Source organism: Ambystoma mexicanum, chromosome 8 (genome assembly GCF_040938575.1).
Source record: "Ambystoma mexicanum isolate Mex_15411 chromosome 8, UKY_AmexF1_1, whole genome shotgun sequence".
NCBI lineage: Eukaryota > Metazoa > Chordata > Amphibia > Caudata > Ambystomatidae > Ambystoma > Ambystoma mexicanum.
Genome location: NC_090929.1, coordinates 85,112,654 through 85,135,427, shown reverse-complemented (window position 1 = coordinate 85,135,427; position 22,774 = coordinate 85,112,654). Strand labels below are relative to the sequence as shown.

General features: G+C 46.2%; 1 long non-coding RNA gene across 2 annotated transcripts in view; it reads right to left on the bottom strand.

Moving 5' to 3' along the window:
- LOC138471645 (uncharacterized) overlaps nucleotides 1-22,774 on the bottom strand; it is a 259,352-nt gene that overhangs the window by 128,885 nt on the left and 107,693 nt on the right. For both annotated transcript variants that reach the window (XR_011268478.1, XR_011268477.1), the window contains exon 3: nucleotides 12,504-12,606. This is a non-coding gene — a long non-coding RNA (uncharacterized lncRNA). The remainder of the gene's footprint in view (nucleotides 1-12,503; nucleotides 12,607-22,774) is intronic.

Here is a 22,774-nt window from a genome sequence, read left to right as displayed (position 1 = left end):
AGGCCTCCGGAGCGTGCGAAGAGTTGGTAAACTTTTGTCTTTCAGATGCCGTAATGCAGTGTGAAGACTTCCGGAGCGCACTAAGAGTAGGTAAGGCTTTGCCTTTCAGATGCCGGAATGCTAACCTGTTCTTTCTTGTCTTTATAGGTGTTGCTGAAGACTGGATTCAGGATGGTAAGCCTTTGCCTTTCAGATGCCGGAATGCTAACCTGTTCTTTCTTGTCTTTATAGGTGTTGCTGAAGACTGGATTCAGGATGGTAAGCCTTTTTCCTTAGGCCCAGGACCGGATGCAGAAGACACGATGAGCGTTCTGCTGCAGAGGTTGCAGAATAACGCAAAGCAAGATTCATCCACCGGGTGTGGTTTAAATAGCCTCCTGTAGTGCTTAGGTGTCTCCTTCCACAGCCACGCCTAAGTAAGAAAAGAGTTCCTGGTAAGAAAAGAGTTCCTGCCTTCCAGAAGAGTTCCAGTGTTCTGAATCTAGGGAGTGGCTCCAGCCCCACCCAACAGGAAAAGTAGTTCCAAACAGAAGAGGATCAGAGGCTCAACTGGCAGGCAAGTAAGCAGCATGGTCTGCTGAAGGTAAGTCCACCCAAGCATTATGAGCCCGGCGCTTCCAGCGCTGGGACTGGGCATATTTATGAGCCTGGTGCCACTGGCGCCAGGACTGGGTCCAAAAGGTCCCAATTGGGACTGGTTGGCACTCGGAACCTGGGTTATGGATCTGCTTCCAAGGGAGTTGGGAAAACCCTGACCTTTTGGAAGCAGAGATCATGACAGCAATGGACATGGAGGCGCTGCATGCTGCAGTGCAGCTGAATGATGTGGAGCAGCGCCAATGGCGGCAGGAGGCCAGGGAGAGGAGGAGGAGGAGAATGATGTCTGGGATGCAAGTGGTGAGGTGGAGGCAATCAGTCATACCTCGCACAAGGGCCACACCCTTGGCCCTGACAGATGGGCAGATACAAACCCTGTACCAGCTAAACAGGGAGACAATTCAAGAACTACTGACCCTAATCCAGGGTGACATACGGAGCAGCATCGGCATCCGGACAGCCATACCACTGCTGTTGAAGCTGATGTCGGTCTTGCACTTCCTAGCCACAGGTACGTTCCAGCACTCTGTGGCCAGATGCATGGCATTTCACAGCCCGCCTTCTACAGAGTGCTAGTGCAGATACTGCGCCATGCAGGCCAGCACATTGCCCCCCAACCACCCTGGTACAGGTGAATGCCACAGAGGCCCGCTTCTATGCGCTTGCAGGCATGCCAAACATGCTTGTTGCATTGGACTGCACACATGTTGCAAGAAGTTCCATTCCCTCAATGTACAGATGACCTGTGATGCCGGCCTCACCATCACCATCACACATTGCTGCGCCCGGTTCCCGGGGTCAACCCACGACTCCATAGTTCTGCGGAGCAGCACCCCACCAGCATACATGGCGCAGCACAGTGGACAAAGGACCTGGATGTTGGGTAAGTACATCAACAAGTACACATACATTGATGTATAGTTCACAGGCCAGGGGGGCGGGGGGGCATGACACACATGCATGACCCACAACCACCATGGTCATGTCAGTCCATATCAAGTACATAAATGAACCCTCAGGAAGTAAACAGGCAACACGCCACAGGTACCAGAATGCAACACGGTCACTCCAACAAATACATACCTGCAGTGCACTGTCCCACCAAGGCCAATGAAGGGATGACCTTGCAAGGTGCATGCATGCACTGACTGTGCCGATCCCTCAGTCACAGGCAACACCACTGCTGTGCACCACCTGCCATGCATTTACACCTTCAATGCAAATGTCAAAGTGCCCCATGCAGTGCACCATTGCCACTTATGTGGCTGCCCTTGCACAATTTTGACTGCTATCCGACAAGCACAGGGGTGTAAGTCAGTGGGATAGGATGGGATGGGAGATGGACAACGCGACCATGGAGTGCTGCTGCCAGCTACTGTGATGAAAAAGAAGTAATATGTATACTGTGCCTACTGTGCATGTGAGCCCTCATGCTGCGTTGATGCATGTCAGTGTATGTCCAGACCGCAGTACGTGTGTTATGTAGTGTGTGCAGACACTGTCATATTCGTAATGGGCTGGTGGCTCTGTAGTGCCGGTCTTTTCCAGGAGGTGTCTGGGGGGTTCCGGTACTTCCAATGTCTGTGTCTCCGGCAGTGGTAGCACAGGGTGTGCTGTTACCGGTGCCAGTGCTACCTGCATATTGACTCGAAATTGTCCGATCTGGTAATAGTACCGGTACACAGTGCTACCGGCATGTTATTACCGGACCGCCAGTCTTGTAATGAGGGCCACTGTTTCTCATTTTACACACAACGTGTACCTTCGACTTGAGCCATGCCGGCAATCCTCTAAACAAATTACTTTCCATGTATACAGATGTTAGCACCCTGCCCACCACAGTCCCAGTCTCCAGCTCAGTCTTACTTAACTTCAAAAGCCAAATACCACACACAGCAGAGGACACCTCCCCTTTTATATGTAAAAGATATCCTGGAAGACAAAAAAAGTCAGAATGGACGAAAGCACGTTCCTGCCCCTCCAGTCATTATCCTGAAATAATTTATACTCTGGACCTCACTGCCATTGTATTCATTAGGACTGCAATGCACACAAGCAAAACTATGTGCCTCACTACGAGGTTGGAGGTAGCCTTGCCGGTTTTACAAGCAAGGCTACCTCCATACCAGCAAGAAAATCCGGCCCCGTGAATGGGCAATTGCCAGGGTATTCTGGACCCGGTAATTGCCCTTTCGCGGGTGCCGTTGCCGGTAGAGCCCCATTCTCATTTGAGCCCCATAGGGCATAATGGGAATGAGGATGCCTGTAGCACCGGCACGGTTCATTACCGTGCCGGTGCTACAGGCTTGCTGTGCCCGCGGGAGCCTTTCATTCCGCCAAGCCTGGCGGAATGAAAGGCACCCGCAAGCACAACTCAGAGTTTGCCGGTCCGGTAACAACGGTACCGGCAAGCTTACCGGTACTGTTGTATCCAGACCGGCAACCTCGGAATGAGGACCCATATCTCTTAAACGCTCACCCATCCTGCCATGTACTTCTAAATCCTGAACACCGATTTAAGGAACCGAGGATTACTGAGCTCTGGAATGAAATTCAATCTTCAACGCTGTATATTTAACTGAAGCATAACTCTCAGAAGGGACACAGTAAATGGCAATACTTCAGGTAGATACTGACATCTGAACAACTCCATTGATCTAATCTCAGAACCGGCAGAGCGGGTTTACATTGCTGTTTAATTACGCTCCTAAGAAATGCTATACTAATGCTACGGGGAAAGATCTGGCAGAATAGCTTCCTAAAAGATGTGCATGTTTTAAACTCCAAAGAGCAATACCAAGGTTTTCCCTGCAACATGTAGTCCCAAAATGTGACATTTCACCTTTAACTGTATGTCATATTTCATTGGTTTATATGGTGCAATGGAGAAGTGGCAGGCTTGGGAATCTGGCAACCGCGTTTCGAGACCTGAGGTTGGTGTAAAAATGACAAAACAGTGTTTCTCGTTTTACACACAGGCATCCAAAATACTTGGGGGGGTATCTCGGCCGCCCTCTGAAAAAAGTGGGTGGGTGCCGTCCACCTGTGTGTACCCTCAACTTGATCCCTGGGTTGGACCGGAAGCTTTTCCCGCCTGCTGGTGCACCTGTTATGTGAAAAATGAGGGGGGCTGTGAGTGCTCTGTTCTGTCAATTTGAACAGAGCCCCCACGGCACTCAGTTCTGTTACAGGAGCGGTTCTGGAAAGGAAGGTCCTCTGTGCACGGTATAATTATTCTGGCTGCCTTCCTCCAGTCATACCAGCTTTCCTCCTTCCAAAGCCAGCCTTTGTCTCCCACATCACAGCCTACTCTCTGCAAGGTAAGAGCAAGCGTCCGAGATTTTAGTTGAATTTTGGTTTGCATTGTTTTGAAGGGATGGAGTGGACGGTAGTGGTGACGTACATATTTTCTTGTGAACAATATGTCCCTGTGCCTTGGTTTGTTAGAGGTTGGGTGGTATGAAGGAAACGTTTCAGTACATTCTGCCAGCATATTTTCTTGACTGTACTCCTTTTAAACCTATGCTCCTTCATTAGAATGGCTGGAGTATCTCAGAGTCTCTGAGGCAAATACAGAAAGTGGTACTACAAGGACTGGGAGACGGGTGCAGCGTTAAAGGACTGGATCCAGCCTGTCCAGGGCTACCAAACAAAAGCAGCATGCCGATTCTGCGAATCAGAAATCCGTGCAGACCATGCAGACATGATGCGGCACAAAAATACAGAGAAGTACAGGAACAATTGCAAGTCTTTTTCTTCTGCTCGGCTCACAAATATAGGCATTTCTGCTGCCCCCAAAGTAAGTGGCACGCCCCTGCTGAAGGCCGAGCTTCAAATGGCCTTTTATGTTGCTGGGATGTGACAAGGACCTTTAGCAATTTGTACTTTGGCCTCTAATAATTGTACCCCCCTACGACCTCTCTATTTCTTTAGATTAGGACAAGAATAGTGGGCCTAGATTCCTAGTAGGGTTCGCTTGGATAGCAACAGTAGAAGAACAATTTACTTTTATGTTCATGCCTTATGTTTATGGATACTGTTCTTATGAACATTTAATACATTTGCTCCGTGTTGCTTCCAACGCAAATACATCTTTGCATTTTTTCTTGCCAGTTTTCATTGTTATATTAGTGATTTATATGAGAGATTGAGGACTCTAATGAATTGGATGATTAATTTGTTATAAAATAATAAAATAATAAACTAAACTCATGATTCAGTCTATGTATGCAATATTAATTGTTTGGATTAAGCCCACAAATGCTTGTTGCCTCATTTATTGCATAGCTAAATTGCTTTAACAAGTAGTAGGTTCATGAATGGACTTGTTGGGAACATATTTCCCTGCATTTACTTTTTTGTTGCATGTTACACCGCAATCAGCTCGGTAGATCATTTGGGGGAGCTGGCTGTAGCTCATGCAAAAAAGACATCAAGTTGCACCGTACAAAGTGTACAGCCTTAATAAAAAGTCATCCAACCCTGAGGAACTAATAAAGGACATTGGTAACTCTTCATACTGTCTACTCATTGATGAGAGCACCGACATAACCACGTTGAAGCAACTGTGTGTTGTTGCACGGTACTACAGTCAGTCTCTCAACAAGATCATTTCAACCTTTCTGGGGGTGGTCGCCTTGAAAGGGGAATCAGCAGAAGCCATTGCCAACTCACATCTGCAGTTTCTTGGAAGCATTGGCCTGACGTTCAGCAACTGCCTGGGGATTGGAAGGGATGGTTGCAGTGTCATGGTTGGGAGGCACAACTCAGTCTACACAAGACTTCGACAACAGAATAAGCACATCATCCTCATAAGGTATGTGTGTCATTCTATGCAGCTGTGTGCAAGCAAAGCAGTTGAAATGCTACCACGTCAGCATTGGCCTGACGTTCAGCAACTGCCTGGGGATTGGAAGGGATGGTTGCAGTGTCATGGTTGGGAGGCACAACTCAGTCTACACAAGACTTCGACAACAGAATAAGCACATCATCCTCATAAGGTATGTGTGTCATTCTATGCAGCTGTGTGCAAGCAAAGCAGTTGAAATGCTACCACGCAACTTGGAGTTTCTTGTGGGTAGTACCTACAACTGGTTTTCATGCAGTGCACAGCGGCAAAGGGAGTATGCAAAGATCTATGCTCTCATTAACAATGGGGAGGAGCCGTTGAAGCTTGTGCAGCTGCCGGGCACCCGCTGGCCTTCCATCTATGACTGCTGTGTGCGTGTTTTACAGCAGTGGGATGCACTGAAACCTCATTTTCAGTTGAGCAGGGACAAAGAATGGTGCTATGATGCAGACGTTCTGTATGAAATGTACTGTGACCCGGTGAACAAATTATGTGTCCTTTCTCACATCAATACGGCAAGGCTTTGTACATGTAAACAAGCGCTTCCAACTGGAATGTGGCAACACTTATACAATGTTTTACAGGGCAATCATTGAGAGAATTCTTATCCCCAAATGTATCCCTCCATCGGATGCAGGCCTGATCGGTATTGATTGGGGAGACAACAGTAATCACTTGCCGGCATCTGCAATTTCTTTTGGGACGCTGTTGAACATTGCACTAGCAGAAAGCGCCATTACCAAGGAGCAGGAGATGGGTGTGAAAGGAAAATGCCTTTCTTTTGAGGCTGCCAAAGACTCCCCAAAAACATTGATGTGTGGAAGTCCATGACAGCATTCTCCCCATCAGTGATACTGTCGCAGGCAAAACCTGTCCTCTTCGATGTATCCATGCTGAAGCTGTTGAGATGTGGGGTTGCTGGACAACCAATATCAAGCGGTTTCTTTCCAGGACTGGAAAATAAAAGAAGACAGGCAGGCAACAGAGTTCTGCATGGACATTTTCAATTTCACAGATGCCAATGGAGAGCAGTGCTTCAAAGAACTGGCCTTGTTTGCACTATCATTACTAGCAATGCCGCTTAGTAATGCAGATTTTGAGAGTGTTCTCACAGATTAACATTGTCAAGTCAGAAACAAGGAACCGAATGAGGCAGCATTCTGAACATTTGTTTCGGGTTACGAAAACCAGGAATTAGCTGCTTGAACTTTGAGCCAAGCACAGAAATGCTGAAGCGATTTAATCAACACATTTACACAACTGGAGAGGAAACAAATGCAGAGGAGGAACCGGATGATGGTTTGCTTCACTTCCCCTGACATATCCACCAGTAACTACAGGGGCGACGGACCAGAGATGCGGCGGAGCATAGGGACAGCTGACCAGTGCACCAGATGAGGGGGATAGCAGACCAGAGGGTCAAAAGAAACGACTGCCAAAGGAAAAGTAGATCACAGATGCCGGATCTGTAATGATTTACCGCTGCCTGACTTGCCAGAAACACTGGGGCATTACAGCCCCGGCGATCCGGTTAGTCAGACACCAGTAAAATGTTGATCCCCATTCCCATGGGACCAGTGGGGACCACGGAAGCACCGGCACTGTTAAAAACAGTGCCGGTGCTTCTGTGTAGGTGTACGGGTGGGTGCCATTCCGCCCGCCAGGTCTGACCCTGGCGAGCGGTACGGCACCCGCCCGCAAACTCGTAGTTAGCCAGTCCAGAAACAACGGTGCCGGTAAGCTTACGGGACAAGCAAACTAACGAGGGCCTATGTCTATGTCCCCTCTGTATGTTTATAATGTAGTGTGACATTTCTGATTTCAGGTGTGTGCTTGTTTTTTCAGCCTATTTGTTTGGTAGTGAGCTTATTTTGGGCTTGTTTTGAAGGGACGTTCAGCTTATTGTTTACTTCCAACTTGGCATCGCTAGTTCCCAGCTTAAGACCTGCACTTTGCTTGGGTGTTTTGAGCTGCCATCAAAACATTGTATATTTTTTATATTAGAATTTTAGTAAAATACAGCCCCGAGTTTCTTCTGAGGAGACACTTTCACAGAGAAGAACATTAGTGAGCGCTATGTCCTGTAATTGGGAAATCTTTTTTGCCTTCGAAAACATTTCCCACCACTTTTGGGATTCTACTTGATGTGAAGTTTAATTTAAATGAAATGCAACACTTCTATTTGCAAAAACAATTTCACACATGGAGCGCACTGTATTTTTTATCTCCCTGCGCACCAGGCAATGCGAGCAGTGTTGGAGCACAACGGCTTTTGAAGAGCAAAACACTTCTTATAGATATAGAAACCTTCTTCCTTCACCAGAATGCAATGAAGAATCTCTCCTCTATCAGGAGTCACTTTCTCACTCTCTGTAGAGAATATGCTTTTCAAATCAGGGACTTCACTTTACTTAATTTTGGCAAGACACTTTCCTGCCCCAGCACAGAAACCCAAATATTCTGTTGACATTCAGCACCCCTTTGCTTTAAGGCAGGGTCTGAGAAATGGTGAACAGTTGGACATTTTGTTTTTAGGTGCCCCTCCCTTTATGGAATTGTGGGGTTGGCAATCAGAAATAGGAGTACTCAATTACTTTACAGACTATGGGCCTCATTCCGAGTGTCAGGGTAAGTTTACCGGCACCCTTGTTTCCGGACCGCCACACTACGAGTCTGCCTGCAGGGGCCGTAGCGCACGGCAGGTCTGACCCTGCCAGGTGATTCAGCCACGGTAGGCAGAGTCATCACGGTAGCACTGGCACCGTTAGCAACGGTGCCGGGGCTTATGTCTCCTCACTCCCATGGAGTCCTACGTGACTCCATGGGAATAGGGAGTTACTGAATCTGCTGCCTGACTTCCCGCTCTGCTGTGACTTGTAATGTCCCGGTGGCACCGGGAAGTCAGGTGGCGGATTCAGTGTTTCTGGGTCGGCGGCAACCTGCTGGTGGCACCTGCCAGTTACCGCCAACCTCATAATGAGGCCCTATATAATTATTCACACTGAAAGCAATGTTGTTGAGTTCGAATTCCAACAAAATCACCCCATGTTAGTTGGCTATAGGGGAGTTACTTAATTTATTATTTAGTAAAAATACAAAGGATCTATTTTTTCTCCCCAAACAGATCACCAAACAACTTTATTTGGTTGGACAAATGTACTTACCTCTGGGTTTCATCTCACAGGCAAAAAATCAGCAAGGCTTCTGGATATTCAGGGGACACATCAGGACTGGGTTAGAGGCTTCTCCGGGTTCAGTCAAGAATGGCCTCCAGCATTAATCCCTTTTTGATTTGCCCCTACTTGTATAGATGCAAGCTTCTGTCTCTGTTCCTGGTTTACGCCAACTCCAGTATCCCAGGCAATGCTATTTTTCCTGAAATTTGGCAGTAGTCCCAGTCAAATGATATTAGTCAGTACTCCCTGTTTCCCACTGTGGGACATTTTATTAACCCATAATCGCACCCCTAATTATTAAAATTAGAATGTGCCAGCGTATTGATTCTTACTTGAGATGTAACCCATATTCTCCATCCCCTTAACCCAGGCCTAGCCCCTTTTCGGTTGATTGGTCCCCTCATTTAACCAAGCCTACATTTGGGTCGGGGAGGGATCAGTCCAGCCGCTTGACTTTATACTGTGTACACATTTCAATTTTGCACTTACAACTCTAATAAATAAAATATTTTTACTTTATAGTTAAGCATAACAATATATGTATATTTGGGTTCTTCTCATCATGCTGGACTTATTGAAATGAGTCCCATGAGTGCACGAGGTTGGAGTTTCGAATTAGGGTTTTTGTAATTTCCTCAAAAATGATCGAAGTCAGAATCACAACATTTTACATTCAATTAAATACTTCAAATCTCTGCTTCTTAAAGTGGGTTACAAATTATTTCACCCCAAATATAGCATTACCTACCCCCAACTTTACAGTGTTTACATACAGCTATGATGCTTTATTGTTTATTAGCTATGACTTACATGTACTGTGGATGCTCTCCCTGTAGGGGACTTACAATATATATACATAGACAATAAACTTGGTGTTATCAAGGGCCAAGTAAGCCCCTAGCTGGCCCGCCCATGTGTGTCAAGAATGCTCCTTCTTTAAGTGTTCAAGTTGTGTCATTATTTATTTTCTTCTCAATGTTGGAGATTGTTCTCATCTTTTTGTCGGCTGACACGCTGGCACACCTACAGGATTTGTCCAGTTCCTCAAACTATTAAAACTTTTTGTGTCCAAATGTCCCAGCTCATTGATTGCTCCTATTAGGGTTTGTTTTCGGCTGGTTTGTTATCCATCAGGTTGGTTTCACAACAGGACTCTTATACTGACATATCTCCCACTGGGGGCATATTTTAGCATTTCTGACTGGATAATTTCCGTTGCAGGTTTTGGACAGATGTTTCCATGGAGCTGAACTGGATGACACTATTATTTGTTGGCACACCATCAAATGTTTGTATTTCGACCACCTGTCACTTGGTGCCATTGGCAAGCTTATCTCACACTCACCCTATCTAGATGCCATACTTCCCTTGTACTCATTGTTCAAAGTTCATTACTGTGCATATCCTCAGCTTCCTGGTCATCTAGTCTACTGCAAATACTGTGAGACAGGCATGGCATCAAGAGAGACACAGACTCAAAGATAAGTTTTCAAAACCTTTATTTCTAAACGTTCCTGGGTTGGTGTAATGCCTAACTTGCCCTAACACTAAAGGGATGATTCCCTTAACTGATGCTTCTAAGGCCTGTTGAAGTCTAGAAGTCCAAAATAAAAATCTGTCTGTGTCTAAACCTATGCTTGCCCTCACTCTTTGACAAAAATGTGTTAGTAAGTATTTCAAAAGCAAAAGGTGGTGGTTCAACAAAAATAGGAAACCAGTATTGGTTTCAGTTGGTCTTCTCACCAGGTGTAGGTTGGGCAGTTTTAACAGAATGAGTTCAATCAAAAAGGGACTGTTCATAGGACCTTCTCCATGGTTCAAACAATGTCAATGGGGCTCATTCTAACTGTGCCAGTCCGGAAACAACGGTGCCGATAGGGTTACCAGCACCGTTGTTTCCGGACCAGCACACTTTAACTCTGTGGGCGGGTGCCGTCCCGCCCGGCTGGTCAGACCTGCCGGGCAGAATGGCACCCGCCCACAGAATTTTCACAGAAGCACAGGCACCGTTATTAACGGTGCTGGTGTTTCTGTGGTCCCCACTCCTATAGAGTCCTATGCGACTCTATGGTAATGGGGACTTACAATTGGTAATGGGGACTTACAATTTACCAGCGCCTGGCTTTCCCGTCCACCGAGGTTGTAATCCCCCGGTATTACTGGGAAGTCAGGTGCCGGTAAATCATTACGGGTCTGGCGGCAACCCGCCGGTATCACCGGCACGGTTACCACCAAACCCATAATGGGGCCCAATGTCTTTAATGCCTTGGGGTTCCCTTCCCCAAGGTACAGTTCCTTCAGTAACACAAACTAATCAAGATTCAACTCTGATAGGCCTCCTAGGGTTCCCTTCCCCAAGCTTAGGCCTCTTCCAAGGTCAAACACAAATACCCTTCTTGGGCCTCTCAGGGTTCCCTTCCCCCAAGCTCAGTCCTCTTTCAAGTTCAAACACAAGTTCAGCTCTTAGGCCTCTCAGGGTTCCCTTTCCCCAAGCTTAGGCCCCCCTTGAGCTAAAAACAAAACATGAGTTCAGATTGTCAGGATGTACCTTCTTCTTCATGAACAGTTCTTTCAAAGGGTTAGCATCAGAGGCTTTCGAAAACGCCAGGCTATTTGCTCCTACTAAGCTCAACCTCTCGGAGCTTTTACCCCTCTCAATTGCTTCCTGCTCTTAACTTTTACCTTCAGGGACTTTCTGCACCTCTTCTTGTTCACCTCTGTTTTCTTGACTTTCTTTCTTGTGCCCACTGACACCTTTCGTTCCTTCTCCTCCACACTTGCCCTCTCCTCTTCGTGCCCAATGGCACCTTTCTTTTCTTTACTTTTCCATGCCAACTGGCACCTTCCTTCTTGCTTTCCCGTGCACACTCGCACTTGCACTTTCTTTATCTTCTTTACCTTTTCGTGCCCACTGGCCCCTTTTCGACTCTGCAGGGGTCGCTTGCACCCTTCTCTCTCATTTTGTGTCACTCGCACCCTCTTTATTTTAGTCCTTTTCCTTCGCTTCGCTTGCCCGCTCTACTTTCTGACTTTCTCCTACTTTCTCTTGACCTCGTCACTTTTCATTCAATCTGTTTCTTTGCAAGTTTCCTTTTCTTTCCTATTTTCCGCTCTGTGCGGCTTTTATGCCTTTCCTTTCACCCGCTCTGCTTCAGTCAGTCAAATGCTCTTGAGTCTCTCTCTCTTACTTCACGCGAATGACCCGGGCAGCAGCGCAGTGACAAGGGGTCCCTCCTGGTTACGCAGGTCTGAGGTCAGGTTCTCATCACCTGCCCCTCAGACACCTTTGGGGCTGGCACAGGTCCCAAGGGAACAAGCAATGTTCCACCTGCCAACAGCAGCTTACAAGATGCTTCGTTCCTGCTCTCTGGAGACACAGCTCCCTAGCCACGCTGCAGCCCCTCAGAAACACATGGCCAGCATTTCGGAAAGCAGGCAAGCCCCTAAGCTGTCCATCCTGCTGCTCTCTGCTCCCTGGCTTCTCTGGTGCAAACAATATCCACAGCTCAAAGATGATGTGACTGAGTGACTGACGGGATGGCGAAGGATCTTTCTGAGCACCTCTGGAACTCCATACTGGGTGATGGGATGCAATGGCCAATGTGATGTGGACAGGAATTCTGGTGTACCTCCTGGCCCTGGCCCAAGATAGACAGGTTCTATCAAAGGAAAGGGATAATATGTTCTGATCCCTAAAGTAGGACAAATTACTAAGTACACAAGCTTTTTCATATTGCGATTGTGATTGACTGTTTCAGTGGAAATGGACCTCCCTCATTAAGGAGTGCCATTTTATATTTTCTCAAACCTGTTCTTCAAAAAGTTCCTTAAAATGTAATTTATTTATTTCCTGCCAAAGAATATTAATGCATAATACTCACCTCTGTGGCCTTAAGAGAATCTAAACCCCCACTCAAGATACCGAGGGCGATTAGCAATTCAACAGAAAGACTGCAGACTTCTTATTATGCAGGATCTTCTTTACTGGAAAAAAACAGTAGGAAAGAAAAACGTTTCAGATTTTTTTTTCCAATAAACAGCATTAACATGCTTAGTTAGCAGAGTAATACAATGGAACAGTCCCAAGGCAAGACGGCGTGTCTCTGGACATGCCACTTGCTAAGCCAATCCCTTGCAATCTCTTGCAATAGCATAATCCGAGCCTCCGGGACTTGACATAAATACTATGTCAAGTCCCGGAGGCTCGGATTATGCTCATCTGAACTCTTTACTTCTAGAGCAGTGAATAAAAAACACATTACAACCATAAACAAATATTCAAAAAGAACTACAATTCCCATTAATTAAGCACATTTTGTAGCTTGTTGATAATTGGTTCCTGAGTCCACCTGACTTTACATATCCAATCACAGTCCATAGTCGTTATAATATACCTTGACTTCCTTCTTTCATCCTCTTTCTTTGCTGCTCGAGCATCAAATAAGTGAAACTTTATTTACTGCTTTGTTGAATATTACCACCACGAATCAATCCCGACCACCATGGTCGACTTACAGAATATGTTGATTGCTGTCACCAAACAGGCGATGATCCCCTACATGAAACTCCAGGAAGTCAACCACGAAGCTTCGAGAGAACAAGTAACCATACTAGGCTCCATATACGCGAAGCAATAAACCCACAAAGTCCTCATGACAAATATACAAGATCGCCTTAACATTGAGGCAGAAACCAGCTTATTCTGGCAACAAAGACTCGCAGATATTGCCAGACAAGATCGAACCGAAAAAACAGACCTTACCAACGCTTTAATCTCAATGATGAACACTGATAAAGTAAAAAGGCCCTCATAAAAGATGGCACTATCTTGTCCCACAAAGATAGGAGGGAAGCATATACCCAAACCGGTAAAAAGGTTGCGAAACCCAATGACCCCCAAAATGACAAATTGCAAGAGAGCAATCCTACAACAATAGCAGAAGGCCTATTGATCGATCTAACATTAGATATCCCCACCCTGCAACATCAAACGATACACAATCTCACACTAAGGAACTGATATCAAATAAAGGCGACAGTAAAGAAAAAGCAAAACAAACTTATAGTATATTTGAACAAAACCAGCAAAATTCACAACCAAAAGTGAAAAAGGTGAACATAAAGAACCAAACAAAAAAACAACAAAAGGGTTCAAGGGCATTTCTCAGAAATCTAACAAACACTTCCACCAAAATCACGAAAGACAAACAGAAAATAGAACCCAAACAAGCAATTGTCGACAACAAAACTCAAGCACTAAAATACATTCAATGGCCGAACCATGATAAGGCCAAATCGATGAAAGCAGACACACACTTCACGATTCCAACATCAGCTGATGTGGATCATGCCAATATTGAACTTTTAATGAACTTGTCCACATATTCTATTGAAAATACCTTGAGCAATGAACAAGGAAATGTGCAGCACAACGACTCATCACTAATAGTTGTAGATTGCTATGAGGAGACCTATTCAGAACAGCATACATGTCTCACCCTGACATGCAAAGATATCTCCGACTCTGATTTAAGCTGTTACACCAACAGATCTACACCAACAAAGAAAGTTCTAATTGCTCTAGAAGAAAGCGGGCACTCCAGCAGACACTCGCGGCCAAGGATAGAAGTTTCTAATAACACGACCATACTGGAAGAAAGAAGCATAAACCAACACCTCACAATCAAACTCCCGCAATTCATAAACCCCCTTAAGTGGAGCAAACGTAACATGCTGAAACTAGAAAGAATGACCAACTTAGAAGACAAGCTCATTTTGAACAGATCAAACACATTGCAACTATTCCATGCAATACCGAAATTGAAACTTCTGAAATCAAAAGATATCAAATCAAATGAATTCACAGAAACAAAAAGATTGGACAAGATCTGGATAGATTGCGCATCATTTGAAGTCTTGAAATCCATTGAATCATGTATGCGCGAGATTAGACACCTAGGCTTTGATTTAACGATTGTAGAACAAGAAGATAAACCTAGGCATTTCAAGCGCCCCATTCCAAGAAAGGGTACACATCTCACTATGCTCAAACATTAGTAGCCGCGAAAGCTTGTACTCAATAACTACACCAATGGATCGCCAAGCGGAAGAAAATGGCTGCTGTATCAGGGAACACCAGCAATCTATATAAATCCCTCGAAGGTCAAAGATCACCCTTCAATAGAAAGTGGACCCCGAAATCAAGAACGCCAAAAACCACAAGCATATAGTCAAAATCACACAGCCACGATTTGCTCATAGAACACCCGGGGCCATTTACATTTATTTCACACCAAAAGATTGGACATGGCAAGTTCACAAATTATATGCCTACAGAAGACTTGGATACTCCAACAGCCATTATGCGAAGGCTACACTGTCTACATGAACCCGGCCATTTGCAAAGAGAAAGGACGACCGTCAGCAGGTTTACTAACACTGATCAAACTAGGTACACAATACGAAGTAATTGAGTACAACAACATAGACATCTGGGCGCAGATTACCATATTGGCTCATTGCAGGGTTGCTGCTAAAGACCTCAATCCCGAGGAATCAAGAATTCCTAAATCCTACCTAGGAATTATAAACATATACTGGAACCCAAGAAAATCAGAAGACAAGAAAGTGATCCATACTCTCAGCCATTGACTTGACCATGCTGAAATATGTAACTGCGGATTTCATCATATGTGGTGATTTCAACTTCCACCTATTCAATCAAGATGGGAAACTACTAGAAGATCATCTAGTACAACAACGTGCACACAGATGGACGACTGAGATGAATGACAGAAAGATAGAATGCCTAGATGCTTTCGACCCTGGCACGAACAAGCCCACTCCTACATGGTCACGAGGCAAAAGCAAGACTATAATTGATTACATTTACAGCTCAGCTGGTATAACCAAGTGCGTAACAAGCAAGCTAACTAAACATTCACAACATAGTGACCATTATATGATGTTTCGAACATGGAAGACGATTGAATCAAACACAGAAAGAATAAACATCCCACCGATATATACCAATACAGGCATGAATCGCCTCAAGATCTCACATGCGCATCTATCACAACTCACAGAAACCTTCAAACAAACGCAGATGGAAGATCATGCGAAAATGAATTAATTATGCCTGGATTCACACACAACTCCATGCTCAAACACAGCTCATATTCCAACACCAATTATGTATATACAAATCAATAGCCGCGAAAAAGAAAGATCTGAAAAAATTCATGAAACAGATTAAACATGATTCACCCACAAAAAAAAAACTAAAAACCAAGGCAGTCAAGCAAAAATATAAAAATTGGCTTAAAACAGCCAAAATGACTAGAGACCAAGAAGATGCCAAAAACATGCTGGGAGCATTAAAATCGCACAACACGAGGCTCCTATGTGACCTCTTAAATCCACAAAAGCCATATAATGAAAAAATGATTGTAGATGTACAACAATCTGCATGGATAGCATATTTTGAGGAACTTTACAAAGAGAGACCTGCAACAAAGAAAAACACTAATCAAGCAAACAAAAAGAGATGGTCATTTGCATGGGAGCCCATTGACATATCGAATGCAATACAGAAACTAAATATCTCTCGGGCACCCGACCTTTATGGCCTCTCTGATTGAACTATTAAAAAGAATCCAGAATCCTGGGCAGCCTTCTGCACTGCTATCTTCAAACTGATAAATCGTACAAACACAGTACAGGAAACCTGGCAACTGGCGACTTTAATCCCTAAATACAAACAGGGACCGACAAAAGAACCATTGAATTACCGACCACTTGGGCTGCTAGACCCGCTCGGGAAAATCTTTGCCAACTTACAAAACTTAACAACTGGGCCACAATGGCAAAGAGACAGGCTGCCAGACAAACTGGATTCGTAAAACAAGTGGGTACAAACGTAAATCTTATCATCCTGAACCTGTGAAAACATGAAGCAGTGAACACCAAAACTCAAACGTACGCTGCCTTTGTTGATCTTCACCTTGCCTTTGACAAGATAAATCACAACATACTATGGGACAAACTCAAAAGATGGGGCTGCCCGAGTGACATACTAGAGCCCATAAAACTACTCTACTCCAACACAAAGGTACAGGCCCGAATGACTAAGGACGGGCTAGTAACAAAATCAATACGAACCTGGCACAGACTGAAACAAGGATGCCCACTAGCAGCTGCGCTATACAATCTCTTCACCTCAGATTTCGAAGAAAACATCTATACTCCAAGGATGAATCCGCCAAAACGAAATGCCACAACACTCCCTTGCTTAATGTATGCCGATGATATTGTTATCCTGACAAAAACACCTCGCGGATTGCAAATTGTATTGGACAAAATGCAAGAATATATGGAAGCAAATGAACTTGTCATAAATGTAAAAAAGACAAAAATCATGACTCTAACCCAGCAACATCGAGGAAAGAAAAACCAACAGGCATTCTACCTGCAAAAACAAAAAATGTAACAAGTTCATACGTTCAAATATCTGGGCATATGGATCAACCAATCTCATACAGAGCAAAACTGGACCCTCCAACTCAAATCCAAAGCCAACGCTTTGGCGAGACAATGCCTCATTATACATAAGAAGTATGTAGGCAAATTCTCCATCAAGCCAGTTGTAACATTCTACAGGCAAAAAGTGACTGCCATACCGGCATATGGCGGTGAGACCATGCTAAACTTGTACCAGGCCATATGGGAAAAAATAGAGGCCTTATTTTGGAGGAAAATACTAGCTCTTCCACAATCTACCCCCATGCCGCGGATAAGATATGAACTTGCACTCCAATCCCTACATTCCATCATCACATGGAAAAAACTTGATTTCTATAGAAAATTGAACAACGAAGACATGATACCTGCTTTGGACATATTAAGAGGTAAACCCATCAAGTTCAATGATGCTGCTTTGACAAAATGGAAGGAATCCATAGATAGCATACGGATGGAAAAGGACATTTCCATGGAAATGTTAATAAACAGACCGCAGAAAGCAAAAATACATCTCGCTAGGCTAGACTGAGACGCAGATCCTGAAAAATCAATACAAATGAAACATTACATGCGAAGGAGAAGTAAGGGCTCTAAATCAACTACCGCACTACCTTAATTTGTTTCCGGATCGAATAATACGAGACACTTTCCTGAGACTCAGACTGAATATTCTCCCCACTCAGGAGATCATAGGGAAAAGAAGCCTGAACAAATCCACCAATCAATCATGCAGATTCTGCAAAAAGAAAGAAGAAATTGAAAGTATATGTCACATTTTAATGGAATGTCAAGCATTAACCAAAAAACGTATGGCCATCAGTGGAAAAAACGCCAGCGCTCCGACGTCTCAGAAAGCTGGTCACAAATACTGATGGGCAATAATAGAAGAATGGTAACCACTATCGTCCGCTTCTGGACTGATATGACAGATGAAAGCTATGAACACACACCATGACTGTTATGAGAAGTGACAAAGTATGTTTCAAGCTCATTTTAGTAGACGTACAATAAGTACTGAGAAATGTAAGGTTTAAGATACAAACCGTAAATATTTTAATTAAAAGAAAAGAATGGAGGAATTGTGGAGAGAGGCACATAGAGGAAAAAGGGGGAAGAAAAAAGACCTGCACGGCACACAGCGCCCAGACCCCCAGTACGCCACACAAAAGGGTAGTGGCAAGGGAAGGGTGAGGTCATGGAGCAGATATGGCCAGGAAAGCTCAGATGAGTCAGCAAATGAGAGCTTGCAGAGCAGCAATGATTCATAGGTATTTGAGCTCGCACGATTCAGAGGACTCGTCCTCCAGCGGTGCCAGGAAGCACAGGAGCAAAAGTAGCAGTCCTTCAGCCGATGAGGCACAAGGGGAGGAATTCGACCCTGATGCATTAATCCATCCCAGGTGCGGAGTGGGAACCAGCCACCAACATTGCAGCCTACTTCAGGAAGAGGCTGAGGGCTCCATTAAGCAAGGAAGCCAGAAATAAGATGCGGGCAGAGTGCCCCAGACCCACGGTGCCAAAAGGGGTAGCAGAGATGACAGAAATGTATGAGCGCATGTTGGCCTTCATGGGGAGGTACGGCAAGGACGTTAAGAGAGGCATAAACAGATCCTGGAGAGCATGCCAGGACAAGCTACTGGGTGTGGGTGGGCCAATCACAAAGATTTGAAAGCTCCAGAGGAGACCAAGCAAAAGAAGGAGTCAATAGACCCAGGTGTGGTGTGTGGCTAGGCGCAGAGAGCTATATGTTCATTGGGTAATGCAATCGCGCCATAGCGACCAAGAGAAGACGGTCCATCCTAGTGAACATTGACTCCAAGCTAGGTGAGCTGGCCCCGTTGGATGCAGCAGCGGCAGCCAAGGGGAAGTTATTTGAAGAGACTTTCATCAAGGACGTGGCCAAATTTCCGAATACCTACGCTACACTAGACAAGGCGCAGTCCTCTTTGAAAAAGATCTTTGACAGAAAATGTTTTGAAAGGGCTGTCAGAGGCAGAGGCTGCTTGGCCAGCCATTATAAATCATACAGGCCCTCTGTTAACAGAGTGCAATGGAGAGAGCAAGAGGACCGCCGAGCCAACCCCGTCTTTCCATCGAGAGGAAGGGGTACAGATAGAGGCTGGAGTTCCAATGGCAAGCAACAGCACAGTATCACAGGTAAGAGCTGTGCCCTTAATGTGAGAATGCACGCAAAGCACATACATCTCGCCTGGGGGGTGGGGGGGGGTTGCACAGGGTTTACACAGGTGGAGAGAGGGATCTGTGGGCTCCTGGGTATTGGAAATGATACAAGGTTTCCGGCTGGAATTCTTGAAAGAACCGGTGCAGGTGTATCTGCCAAGACCGATCAACCTTACCAGGAAAGACGAAATTCTAGTAGACAGTGGCAGTGGTGCATGGAGGTTTCTTAAGCAACATGTTTTTGGTAAGAGGCAGCCGCAAGGTGAGAACAGCAATCAACCTCAGGGCGCCGAATGCCTGTCTGATATATAGACATTACAAGATGAAGGGAGTCCATCTGCTGAGGGACATACTCCATAAAGGGGTTTGGCTAGCACAAGTGGACCTCAGAGACACTTATCTGACAGTTCCCATAAATCAGAATCAGCGTCATCTACTCCAATGTCTATGGAGAGGACAGAGATGGGAGTTTATGAGCCTGCCATTCGGGCTGGCATCATCTCCTTGGTGCTTTAACAAGCTGATGAAGCCAGTGGTAGGACGTCTCAGTGAACAAGGCATCAGATTGATTATATACCTGGACGACATATGTCTAATGTGCCAGGACAGGGAATTGCTCGTGGAGCAACTGAGGACCACAACCGACTTGTTGCAACAGTTGGGGTTTCTGATCAACTGGGTGAAGTCGGAGCTAATTCTGGCCCAGTCAAAGGAATTTCTGGGGTTCATTGTAGACACAGAACAGGGAACCCTCAGACTGCCCCTAGACAACGTAAACTCCATCAAGAAGAAGATAAAGGCCATGACGTCGAAGGATTATATATTCCTGACGGGACTAGCCAAGCTAGTAGGCCGTCTATCATCATCAATCCGAGCCATATTTCCAGGACCACTTCATTATCGAGCGTTGCAACGCTTAAAAATACAACACCTCAGGCAGGGGCTGCCTTATGAGCAGAGAGTCCCCATTTCGCAGGTGGCGAGGACAGGTCTGGAGTGGTGGTATCACCACATGATGGCTGGAATGTGAGGGCGATATTTGGCTCATCCCCAGACCTCATTATAGAATTGGACGCCAACCAATGGGGCTGGGGAGCCTGGTGCAGCGATTTGACAACAGGAGGGAGATTGTCAGAGGAGGAGCTAGCCCTCCACATAAATTGCCTCAAATTGCTAGCAGGCTCACTTGCAGTGCAATGCTGGACCCAGGAGAAGACCAAATGTTCCATTCTTCTGAAGATGGACAACGTTTCCGCGGTCAGGTATATCAATCGCCTGGGCAGGGCGAAGTCCAAGATGCTAGCAGAGCTAGCAAAAGATTGCTGGCATTTATGCCTTCAGAGGAGGATCAGTGTGACGGCAGAGCACCTGCTAGGTGTCCAGAACCAGGTAGCAGACTGAAACTCGAGACACCGGCGGGTCTCCAGCTATTGTCAGCTGGATGAAACAGTGTTCCAGGAGATCATGAGTCAGAGGGGCCCATGTCAGAAGGATTTGTTTGCGTTGAGATTGAACAGGAAGCTGACACAGTTCTTGATATGATATGATATGATAGGTTATTTATAACACGCTTAATACCCAGAGGTTTCTAAGCGTGGACCCGGGGATCGAACCTGTGTTGCTCCGTGTTGTCTTGTTTCCAAGGCGAGCATGTTGCCGCTGAGCTATCCTCCCAAGCCTGGAGACCTCTCCTCTCCTTCAACTGGAGACCCGATCCGGAAGCAGTAGCGATGGATGCCTTTCACAAGGTCTGGGGCCCAGCCACATAATACGCTTTCCCTCCATTCGCCATGATACCGCAAATTGAAAGTCCCCAAATGTTCCTGCTAGTGCAGGGACTCATGACCCTTTCTCAGAAAGGGAGGCAGTTCTGAGGCCCTGATATTGCTGCCACTGCCTCTCAGCGAGTGAGCAAGGTGGGGCGTTGTAGTGACCCCAACGTGATAGTGCAAGTAGTTCAGGATGCCATGGATTCAAAATGTATTTACCTAAATAACACTCTAGCCAAGACTATTGCCTCAGCCTAAGGCCCTTCTCTCCCGTCCATGGACATTTTTTTCAAATCCAAGCATATTGCAAAGGACTCCAATGATTCCTCTGATTCACCCGCCACTGTTGTTCCTTTAAAAAGTGCTATGAAAAGGAAAAGAGAAGGGTCCGCGATGCATGCTCATTGGCAAATACCCCATTGGGTCTATGTAGTGGAAGAGTCAGCACAAGTCCTTAATGTTTTAGGGTTTTCCCTTTTGATTCAGATGACTCGGATTCCCCCCCTAAGCGTAAAAAGAAGAGTTCTCACACTTCTGAGTCTGCCATAAGCAGAGACGCTTCCATTGCACGTATGAGCCACACTCTGGCTGCACTTTGAGTTACCTGCACTACTCCCTCCCCCCTCCCACGGCACTTCTCCCCTTCCACTTCCCTGCACTTGCGCGATCTGCATGACACAGGGCCTAGTAAGTGTTGGGGGGCGGTCCTGAGCCCCCCGTTGCGTTCCCGTAAGCTCCAGCCCCGAAAGGAGACGCAGACACAGCCTTTCGGTTCGGGCTTCCCGGTTGCTCTGCTCGCGGCCGGGAACGCCCCTTTATTTATACACTATGCGGCGGCGTGCTACGTCCCGCCGCCGCGTACGCCCGTCACTGCGGGCAACGCCACACTCCTCCTTTTTCGGGAGGAACCACAAAATAATCCTTTTAATGAGCATTATGTTTTAACACACACCACTATGCTACAAAACCCCACTGCACACCCAACACCCCTTTATTGTCAACCACCCGGATCCCTGCGTCACAATTTACACACTAAGTGTCCAAGAACATACTCGTTGAGGTAAGCAGGTTTCCCTCGCCTAGCCCTCTGGGGGTACCTCCTGCCTACCTCCGGCCCGCGGTGTCCCTCAGCTGCGGCTCCCCGGATTGGGGAGTCTGGGAGCTCGTCCCGGAAGTCACCGTCGCCGGGGTCCTCTGGTGGGTCAGGTTCCGGCAGAGTGTCAGTCCGGGGATCACCCAGTTTCTTGAAAAAACTCACATTCCGGGTAACGGCAGTTCGCCCATCCGAGGCCGTCACCATGGACCCCTTGATGGCCACCACATCCAAAGGCTCGGGTTCATAGGGAAGCGAGAGCATCCCGTGGGGGTGTCGGTTGCGGACCAGAACTTCGTCTCCCGGCTCCAACCGTTGGGGCCGGAGACCCCGGCGTAGGTTTTCCTGGTCCACCCTTGTTCTCCTCTCCGTCGCAACCCGCTGATCGTCAATCACTCCCGGTTCCTTCTCCCCCACCTCTGGGAGCAGACCCCGGGGACATCTTTTGAACAGCGCTTCCGCAGGAGCCACTCCAGTTGAAGCATGCGGGGTGGTTCGATACACCCGCAGGAATTGGTACAGGGCCCGTTCAAGGGGTTGACCCTGTCCCTGGGCAATCCGGAATGTCTTGTTCAAAGTCCGCATGAGC